The sequence below is a fragment of the Diabrotica virgifera genome, chromosome 3, assembly GCF_917563875.1.
Source record: "Diabrotica virgifera virgifera chromosome 3, PGI_DIABVI_V3a".
Lineage (NCBI taxonomy): Eukaryota > Metazoa > Arthropoda > Insecta > Coleoptera > Chrysomelidae > Diabrotica > Diabrotica virgifera.
In genome coordinates this window covers 7,863,472-7,875,064 of record NC_065445.1, presented here as the reverse complement: position 1 = coordinate 7,875,064, position 11,593 = coordinate 7,863,472, and positions in this window count along the sequence as shown.

Genomic DNA, 11,593 nt, shown 5'->3' with positions numbered 1-11,593 from the left:
TAACAAATTTAAGGTATTTATTGTTACTAAATCTTAAGTTAACTTACATCTTACAATACTACATACTTGAAAAAGAAGAATCTGCTTTACAGCGATAAAATTGATAAATTATAAAACGTTTTAAAGTGTTTTCAATATACGCGTTCTTTTTCACTTTCTCTGTCGGCCAAAATACCCTCGTACATGGCTCACTTGTTCCTGAGCTATGAGCCACAATATATCCAGTCTGATCCTTATACCTGCGTATTACGACTCTACGATAGTATGAGAAAACAAATGTAAACATGAAAATCCCTAGATAGGGACATTTTTCTTCGCCTCATGACCACGTTTTCAGCATTTGGAACCACTGTGCGGCGGCGGCGCCGCTGATTAAGATCATCATACGATCAAATGCATAGTTTGCGAGTCTATAAGGTAGGTACATAAATATAAACATTCATTTTTATTTATATAGATGTAAAATATGCCTATAAAAAATAACGGTTGGAGATAGAAAAGTGAAAATTTAGAGTTATATTTATATTTTGATTCTACATAATATAAAATTTCCCCCAAAATTACTTAGGTTGATCGTACCAACTCAGAAACCTTCCCGGGTTCATGCACAACAACTTTGATTAAGATCATCTTACGATCAAATGCATAGTTTGCGAGTCTATAAGTTACATACATACAAACATTCATTTTTATTTATATAGACAAGTCAATGTTTACAAATAAGAAGTTAAGTATGGCTATCAGATTGAGGTTCGACAAATGTTATGTTTGGTCGCAACTACTATACGGGGTAGAAGCTTGGACTCTGAAAGCCCAATCTGTAAAAAAATTGGAGGCATTCGAAATTAGCTACACAGTGATAAGCGCGCTAATAACCAGCAAAATATCGCAAAAGATGGAAAACAATAGATTGTGAAGTAAAGAAATGAAACTAGTAGAGGTGGAAATTATCGATATATAAACGTATCAATTAACATTACATTACCTACATAGTTTCCAACCTTTAGACATATTGGAATAGTACAACTGTCACTGTTACAGGAGAATTTTATAAAATACTCCTGTCACAGAAGTCTAAAGGTGAGAAACTATGTAATGTAATGTTAATTTATACGTTTATATCGATAATTTTGACCTTTACTAGTTTCATCTCTTTTTATTTGACATGTATTATGTTTTCCATCTTTTGCGTTATTTTGCCGGTTGTAAGAAGAAATGTAAGACAAATTGGACATGGCAGAAAGCTTAGATATAATAGTATATTATTCAACGACGAGTGTCGTAATTCATCAGAGTGAGTAATAGCCATTACATGCGAGTAGAATACTATACTTTTTCTACGACCTTTTTTATTTTGATTAGTAGAAAAATATAATTATTAACTACTAACATTATTTAAAATCGAAAGATTTTATTTTTCATAAGAAAACATATTTTATATAACTATGGCAACACTATTAGAATCATAGAAATGTCATTAGTGTCATGGTATGTAATGGCGGTGGCTTTTAAAAATAAGACATTTTTAGGCAATTACATGAAAAAGAACGTTTGCTCCCAATAAAAATCTATTGTACAATCGACAGTAAGTGAAACACAATTCATTGATATAAATTTCATATCCGTAAACCCTTTTACGGAATTAGTACACATTGTTTATGTTTACCTTTTAATAACGTCAATCTTAATATGTCAAATGTTGAAATTTAAACGTAAAAAATATACTGATCCATTATTTCAGTTAAAAAGCCTTTAAACATTTTTCGAAGTTAATAATTGTTGATATAAATTACAATGATAACTTTATCAAATAAAGTTAAAGTAATTTTATTTGCTAATAATAAGTATATTACAAGTACCATGCACCACTTAAATCTAACTTCAACCCGTGAGTAACTTTAGCCCGCGAGTAATGAACTATATTACTCACAGGTAAAGTAATGGGTATTAATATCTATTCAAAAATAGTGAATAATGAGCATATTATTAAATGGTCGTAGTCGTAGAAAAACATAATTAAAGAAATATAAGAAAAACGTCGTATTTGGGCCACATATTTTGCAACGATAAATACTCTCGGCTATACACGTCATCAAGAAAGAGTAGAGGGAAGAAAAGGCCTGGGAAGAAAGAAGAAATCTTGGCTAAGGAATATCAGAGATTGGACTAACCTCAATATTGAACGGATAGGGATAGGGAAGCGATTAAAGAAGTGATCGCCAACCGTCGTTAGAAGACGGCACAATAAGAAGAAGATCCCTAATAATACTTTTAATAATTCGTCAACTTGGGATGAATTATAATATAAACCTCTCAAATAACTCCATAAAAAGTTGAAATGTAAAAAAATGAGTCGCCTCCTATAAAGAACAGTTTATTGAGTGTATCGCTAATTTTCATTCCACCGCATACCAATACCAATCATTGACACATCATTTTTGTGATTTACAATCGAAAAAAATAACGACGCCGTATATTCGCGTATAAATACCCGAACGATTAACGACCGCGCATTCGAATTTATGTGTGTCTGGAAATCGACGTAGCCATAAATTTGCCGAACGTTAAATCCGTCTGTATTTCGTATAGCTTAGACAACTTGACATCTATTGAGGCGATTAAAGACAATCATAATATTTTATCAGTGTGGGGCTACCACTCGTAAACTGATATTTGATAGTTCTTAGCACGAGCGACGCATACCTGCAGAGTATATCATACAAGGTGGTCATTTGCTACCACAGTTAGAAGATAAAGATAAAGTGTGGAACCACCAGTTAGAAGAAGGGAATGAATCCAAAAAGTAGATTTTCGGGAAATTAATAAAAACTGTTTATTCGTTCTATTTAATTTTTTCTTGTTTAGTAATAGTCTGGGCTGATTATCGGAGAATAGGCCATTTTTGGGAAAAGTTATTTACCAGCAATTTTATTGCTGGAATCGAATTATAAGATCCTATATATTAATAATATAGGTATGCAAAGTCCTCAGATAGTGTGTTACTTTTTTTATAAACAAAATGGCGCCCGAAAATCGTGTTTTTTTCAATTATTGCTCTATAACTCCGAAGATTTTAGTTTTACAACAAAAACACCCAAATAAAAATTCACCGTGATTAAATTCTGCATAGAGACGTGTTTTTCCCGATATGCTCGGATGAAAATTTTCCTCGGAAAATGCGGGTTTTCCCAACAAAATCTTTAATTTTCAAATAAAGTTTTAGATAAGTAATTATCTACCAATAATTAAATAATTTGGTGACTTAAAAGCCTTCTTGGCTTAGATTATAATTCCAGAAGCTGATGAAAATTAAATGAATATTTTAGCAACAATTCAATTGTTAATTAATAATTTACGGTCGCAATAATAACCAAAATAATTAAGATACACTGATCAAACTTTGAAATCTTATAAAGATGAGATGCCTATTTAACATTTTGTCGACAAAATATAAATTTTTTTTATTTTTTTGCATAATCTTTAAATGTTAAAAAAAATAGTTATGAACAAATTAACGTTTCTCAGAAAGTTTTTATTATATTCTAATTTTAAAAAATTTCTAAAATGCGCATTTCAAATATCTTGAAAATGAATGCTTTAAAACTTTTTTGCAACCATTTGCAAAAAAGTTATGAAACAGCAAAGTAAACATACGATTATTACGGTGTTTATAATTTTTTTTAATTCTTTCAAAGCGTAGAAGTGAGTTTAAAGTACAAGCTAATTATTTACAAAAAATATCGATTATCAGTTTAATGGTTATATTTTAATTAAAGATTATAAATATATTTTTTTTGTAATTTACACGCGCGAAAGTAGAATAATACAGTAATGTAGCTAAAATTTTCACTCGGAGCGACGACCGGCCGCGCGAGACGTACACTTTTATAAATAATGTATGCTGCGTGTCAGTCGCTTCGAGTGAACATTTTAGCTCCGATTCTGTATCGGGCCTACTTTCGCGCTAAAAATTACAAAAAAAAAGTATTTTTAATCTTTGATTAAAATATAACCATTGCACTAATTTTTGACATTCTTTGTGAGTAATTAGATTGTACCATAGACTTACTTTTAAGCTTTGAAACAATTAAAACAAATTATAAACAACGGAGGTATCGTATGTTTATTTTGCTGTTTCATAACTTTTTGCAAGTGGTTGGAAATTTTTTTTAAAGCATTCATTTTCAAGACCTATGAAATACGCATTTTAAGTATTTTATAAAATTAGAATATAATAAACAATTTCTGAGAAATGTTAAGCTTTTTATAATAATTTTTTTTAAACATTTAAAGATTATGCAAAAAAAAATGAAAAATTTATATTTTGTCGACAAAATATTAAATAGGCATCACACCTTTATAATCTTTCTAAGTTTGATCAATGTCCCAGGATTATTTTGGTTGTTATTGCGACTGTAAATTGTTAATTAACAATTGAATTGTTGCTAAAATATTGGTTTCATTTTCACCGGCTTCTGAATTTATAATTTATACCAAGAAACCTTTTATTTCACCAAGCTATATAATTATTGATAAATAATTACTGGCCCAAAAAATTTATTTGAAAATTCGATATTTTGTTGGGAAAACGCACATTTTCCGAGGAAAATTTTCGTCGGAGCAAATCGGAAATAACATGTTTCTATGTAGAATTAAATTGGGGTGAATTTTTATTAGAGTGTTTTTGGTGTAAAGTTAAAATCTTCGGAGTTATAGAGCAATAATTGAAAAAAATAAGATTTGTCGGCGTCATTTTGTTTATAAAAAAAAGTAGCACACTATCTGCGGACTTTGCATACCTATATTAATAATATATAGGATCTTATAATTCGATTCCAGCAATAAAATTGCTTCCAAAATTTAAAGATTATGCAAAAAAAGGGAAATTTATATTTTGTCCATAAAATATTAAATAAGCATCTAATCTTTATAATCTTTATAAGTTTGATCAATGTATCATGATTATTTTGGTTATTATTGCGATCGTAAATTGTTAATTAACAATTGAATTGTTGCTAAAATATTCGTTTAATTTTCACCGGCTTCTGTAATTACAATCTATACCAAGAAAGCTTTGATGTCACTAAGTTATTTAATTATTAATTAATAATTACCTACCTAAAACTTTATTTGAAAATTAGAGTTTTTGTTAGGAAAACCCGCATTTTCCGAGGAAAATTTTTATCGGAGCAAATCGTGAAAAACACATCTCTATGCAGAATTTAATTGCGGTAAATTTTTATTTGGGTGTTTTTGTTGTAAAGTTAAAATCTTCGGAGTTATAGAGCAATAATTGAAAAAAATACGATTTGTCGGCGCCATTTTGTTTATAAAAAAAGTAGCACAGTATCTGCGGACTTTGCATACCTATATTATTAATATATATGATCTTATAATTCGATTCCAGCAATAAAATTGCTGGTAAATAACTTTTCCATGAATTTTGCTAATTAGCCCAGAGTATAATGACATCTACTATAAAGTACCGTTTATATAAATTAATTTGGATTGAAGAAAAACCATCCAGTGATTTTAGTTTTCTAGAAAAACAATAAAGAAAATCTTGGATTTATTCCTTTCTTACAACTTATATTTTTTTGACATGAATAAAGACACAAAATTGTATAAAAAGCTTATTTTATTTAAAGTAATTTATAAAAAACAAACAAATACAAAAAAATATCATATCCATATCCATAAACTACCCTTCTTCCTTAATGATATTATCTGATGCAGTAGTTGGCCATGTAAGAATGTTTTCGTAGTAAAATTCTTTTTTATCTTCTGGAATATATGGAATTATTTTCCGAACGTCTTACATCTTTTTCTCATTTATTGGTATTTTTGCCCTGTATATGCAGGGCTGTGCGGTACATATTGTCAATATGATGCAAGTCTTCTAAATCCCGCCCCTTAAATATTATTGAAATTTAACTTTTATTTTTATTAAATTAAACTACATAGTCCTGTCGCCAGGGGGTACAACAGCCGGATGTCGATAAAATTGTTATAAACAAAGAACTTGAGGAATTACATACTAGCGATTTTTCGCAAAACAAAAACATTTTTTTGTATTTTTTGTGTGATTCTAAGCAAAAAATGTTCCTACAAGTTTTTTCGTAGGATGCATAGTTTTCGAGATAAACGCGGATGAACTTTCAAAAAAATCGAAAAAGTGCAATTTTTGAACCCGTATAACTTTTGATTAAAAAATAAAATAGCAATTCTGCTTACTGCATTTGAAAGTTTAAGTCAAATTCTCTCGGTTTTGAGTATTTTTATTACTAAAAATTAATTTTTTTGGTTGTTAAACAAAGCTATAAACACATAGTGTTTCCCGTGTCCAATGCATGCGTTTTAATGTACGTAATCTACGTAGAAATTGTCTGTATGAAATGCATTGAAAACATCATTCAAACACTATGTCTTTATAGCTTTGTCTAACAATAAAAAAATTAATTTTTAGCAATGCAAATAATCAAAACCGATAGAATTTGACTCTAACTTTCAAATACGGTAAGCAGAATTGCTATTTTATTTTTCAATCAAAAGTTATTCGGATTCAAAAATTGCAATTTTTCGATTTTTTGAAAGTTCAACCACGTTTATGTCGAAAACTATGCATCCTACGAAAAAACTTTTAGAAACATTTTTTGCTTAGAATGACCTAAAAAATACAAAAAAAATGTTTTGTTTTGCAAAAAATCGCTGTTATGTGATTCCTCAAGTTCTTTGTTTATAACAATCTTATCGACATCCGGATCAACTGTTACCCAAAAAATTCGTGTTCTACGTGTCAAAATACATAAACAAAAACTTGGGTAAGTCCATCTGAATTAAGGAGGCCGTTGTACCCCCCTCCCCCCTGGCGACAGGACTAACACAAAATGAACGAAAACTTTTATGTTAAAAACAAAAATACTTTAAATTAAATGAAGTATGTAGATATTAACATTAAATAATATTTACAAAAATTACAATTTTACTCTTTTGACTTTAATTTTGGAAAAGGTTTCATGGAATATGGTATCATTTGGGATAGGTATATCACGCAATTCTTCTAGAACATGAGATTATTTGCCTCTATATCCGATTCTTTTTCTATTGAAAGTATTCAATGAACATTCATACACCTTCATTTCTACACCTTCCTTTATTAATAGGAAAATAAAATTCTTTAATTTGATATGGACCCCTCTCAACTAATATTTGACGTGTTTCGGAAGACATACTGCGAAAATATTCCATAAAGAAGCATCAGAAAGGATTTCTTAAATAACTGTTGGCAGCCACTGCTACTACTTCCGGGCTCTTGAGGAACTACTGATAATTTCTTGTTTTTCTTCCTCTCCAGAAAGAGGAGATGAATCTAAATTTTTATTTGTCAAATTGACGAAATGACGTAGACGGCTCGTCTAAACAAGACCTTTGTACCGAAAATTATTTCATAACATTGCTTAATTTTCTTTCTTGTTCATCTTTCTGCATGCGTTTTTTTTATATTGACTTTCAGACAATTTTCTTTGTTCCATACCATTTACAGACTTTAGACAGACTTTCAGTTAAATAAAAATGCAATCACTACAGTATTTGAATAAAGTAAATAAAACAACAAAAATTTGCTTGAAACCGAACATAATAAATACCTACTATAAATAGCCTATTGAGTTTTTTAATATGTGCCTTTCTTTAACTCGTTATTGAAATGAATTTAGTAAAAAATAAAGTAATAACAAAGCGAAAGTAGTTAAATATAAATATTTCCAAAACAATTTTCTTTGACAAAATGCAAATCAATTTCACTTACCTGATTTTTTTAAACACAAAACTGAATTTGAATAAATGCGAACACAGCACAGTCGATTGCAACTACTGGAGAGCAATTAATACTAAATATTCAAATATTTTCAGTGAAAAATATCCACAATAACCGCCCTTATATGTAATATAAAAATAATGGAGTTACGCTGTCAGGTTATAATTCCTTTGATGAGCGCTCAAATAAATCCATAAATCGTATACCTCAATGTCGGAATAACAAAGAAATTATAGAAATAGATAAGCATTGTATATATAATATTTATACTTTCGGCTGACACTTGGTCCTATATAAATATTTTTAATTATTGAATGGTTCAATTTGTATTTTGATTTTACTGATTTTGCCGCCCCCTTGTGATGCCGCCTGATGCGACTGCCTCACCGCATCATAGCACCGCATGGCCCTGTGTATATGCTTTGGTAGTAGTCAATGAAGAGATCACCCCATTTTTTTGAAGTAGAAACCTCTGTTTCACAAAGCCATCTATTTGTTCTGAAACTGTTACGTAGCCTTTATGGGAAGAAGAATACTCTAAATATCTATATTTGGATATCATAAAGGTAGACGTTTTGTCCGCCGACTTACAAGTTTTTTTGTAATAATTTTTCCAGGTACCTATTTTTAAAGTCGAATATGTCGTCAGAGGTGATTGTTGTTACCGAAAATCCTCTTGTTTTGGCAGTAGAGATCATTAGGTTGTATTCCTCTGGTACGTAAATCCTATCTTTTCTCCTGATAAGTCTTTTTGCTGTTCCGAAATTTCGATCGCACTGTAAAAACGAATGTCCACGCACAGGAAAGTACTGATAAACTACTTTCAAATAGATTCAACCGTAAATTTGAAGAAAGAAATAATTCCGTGATTTATTTCCTTCTTAAAACTGTCGCACATTTCGTGTTGGAATATCTCCGTAACTTACACGGTGTTTATTCCCTAGCGCGGACAGATGGGTATATTTTTGTTTCGTTTCGCCATATTTTGGCGTTTATTCCCTTCTTCTAACTGGTGGTTCTACACAATTCACAATTAAAACATAATAATTCCAATAAGAAATTATTCATAACAAGCAATTGAACTTCGTGGCCGGAAGTAGAACTGGCTAACTGGCAGTGCATATTTGAACTCTTCTTGAAGAACTGATGTTCTTCAAGAAAGGAAATAAGAAAGACCCCAATAATTATCAAGCAATAAATCTTTTAAATATACAAGAAATACTCAAATTAACAACAAGAATTATAGCGACAAAAATAAACGAACGAATAACTCTGCAAGAGGAACAACAAGGATTTCCAACAGGAAGATTATGCAAGGATGCAGTTTTTGTAATAAGACAAATTAAAGAAAAGTCGCTGGAATACAACAAATCAGCATATGTGTATGTGCCTGATAGATTTGAAGAAAGCGTTTGATAGAGTGAGAATTCGGGACGCGATGTGAATATGGATATGGATTTAAAAAAACCATTGAGAATATATATTGTTGCACTGAACCAAAAAATTACGTAAATATAATGAAAAAACCCATTGATTCAACAACGGGGAGCATCAATTTTCGTCCAAAGATCAGTATCATTGGTCCAATGTAAGTAGGTACATTAAGTAATGCTCAAAAGCATTAATTTTTATGAATTAGTACGTTAATTCAATGTACTTTCTAGTTGGGAATCAATGTATCGGTACATTGAATAAATGTATCGGTACATTAATTCTTAACTCGAAAGTACATTGAATGAACGTACTAATTCATAAAAATTAATGTTTTTGAGCATTAGGTAATGTATCTACTTACATTGGACCAACGATACTGATCATTGGACGAAAATTAATGCTCCCCGTTTTTGAATCAATGTTTTTTTCATTACATTTACGTACTTTTTTGGTTCAGTGAATGTCATCTTCGTGTATATTTGTATATAACATACAAATAGTTAATAAGTAAACAAAATGACGACTTAATAGCTACATAAATATTATAAATATAGGTTGAAGCAACGATTTTTTGCCGATTCTCAAACTAATGTTAAGTAATACCTAATACCTATAATTTTTTATAATGTAATTTGGAAAAAACTGAATAACTAAATATAACAGAAATTGATTCTTCTTATAAAATATATAAAAATATATTTATATTATATACAAAATGTATACCTGATATCGTGAAAATAAATACATCTACAATAACATCTCCGTAAATACAACATCTCTCTGGGATTAATTATCACCACCCATACAAAAAACAAATGGTTAAATGGCATTTTTCTTTGATTTCAAAAATCTCATATGATCTTCGACTTCTTGCTGGGTCTTCCCGATGTAAGAATGATTACTGGAAATCTCTGATGGTATATTTTATTAGTTCGTACAAAATATCGATGTAGAACCCAAAGAATCACTGCATATTAGCCATCTACAATTTATATTAATTATAAAAAAAATAAATCCAAGTAGTGAACATAGTTGTATTTTTGGGTATCGCTTTTTTTATAGAAATATTTTAATTTATCCTGAAAAAAATTGCTAGAAGCTGAGATGTTTATTTTTACTTTGATAGATACTACCGACTGCAAGAGTTAGTAATATTTTTCCATTATTTACGGTTTAATCACCTAAAGATTTAATTTACTAATCTTTTATAAGATTATACTATTTAGAAACATTTTCAAATGGTTCATATTTTCTTTTACCTATGTGTCGAATTAGCTTTTGAAAAATTTACAGACAACAAAAATTAATTAATACTAAATATGCAGGATTGAATAATGAAATAGGTACTTACATTCCGTATTGTCTTCATGGGTAATCTTTTCAAATAAAAATTTATTTGTTTTATTCTTGATATGACTTTCACGCCGAAGAAAGGAGATAATTCTTTCGAAATTATTGCTGTCCCATCCATCAATAAGTCCATTTCCAAATGCCACTCTCAAAGTCCATATCAATCTGCAAAAGTGGAAATAGAAGTACAACTTATTTTTATAGAAATCCAACAAAATAATTTATAAATAGTTAAAAATATATGTAAATACATACCTTAGAAAAATCAACCAAATCACTAGTGCCAAACACCGCTCCTCAGAGTCTGCAGGGTGACTGTCTGCTAGGAGGCTGCAACTGTTGTCGCGTGATTTTTTACACCAATAAAAACACTTATAGAGTTTTAAGAAATGTATCGGTTTATGTACAAGATCATTGCTACAATGAATTGATCATTGATTCAGGTATATTACATTAATACAATGATTGCGTTACATCAAAACAATGTATCGAGTTATTAATCAAAGTCGAAAACGTTGATTTGATGTTTCGAAAACATTGATTCAATAAACGAGTTCGTAATTTAAAGAACACTGTACATTAGTGCAACGTTTTATATTCATTAATTTAACCGCATAATCCTGATGTATAATTTCATATATTATTACAATGAATAAATTATTAGTATTATGAAAAAAGTCATTGGATAGCTAAAAAGATTCATTGGAATAATGATTATATTCATTATTTTTTAATAAATAGAATTACATTGTAATAATGAATATGGTCGTTACTTAATGACTACATGTTTATAGTATTAACGAAATTTTCATTGAATCAATGTAAAAAAAGTCAATGATTGGCGTTCATTGGTACTATGTACAATATTTTTTTCAGTATGTGCTCTGTATTTCTCTCTGTTATGAGATTGATCAGCAAATTATTGTTTGGATTAATTACTTAATTATTTTAATTATTACTTATGTAAAACAAAACCAAAATTAAATCAAATTT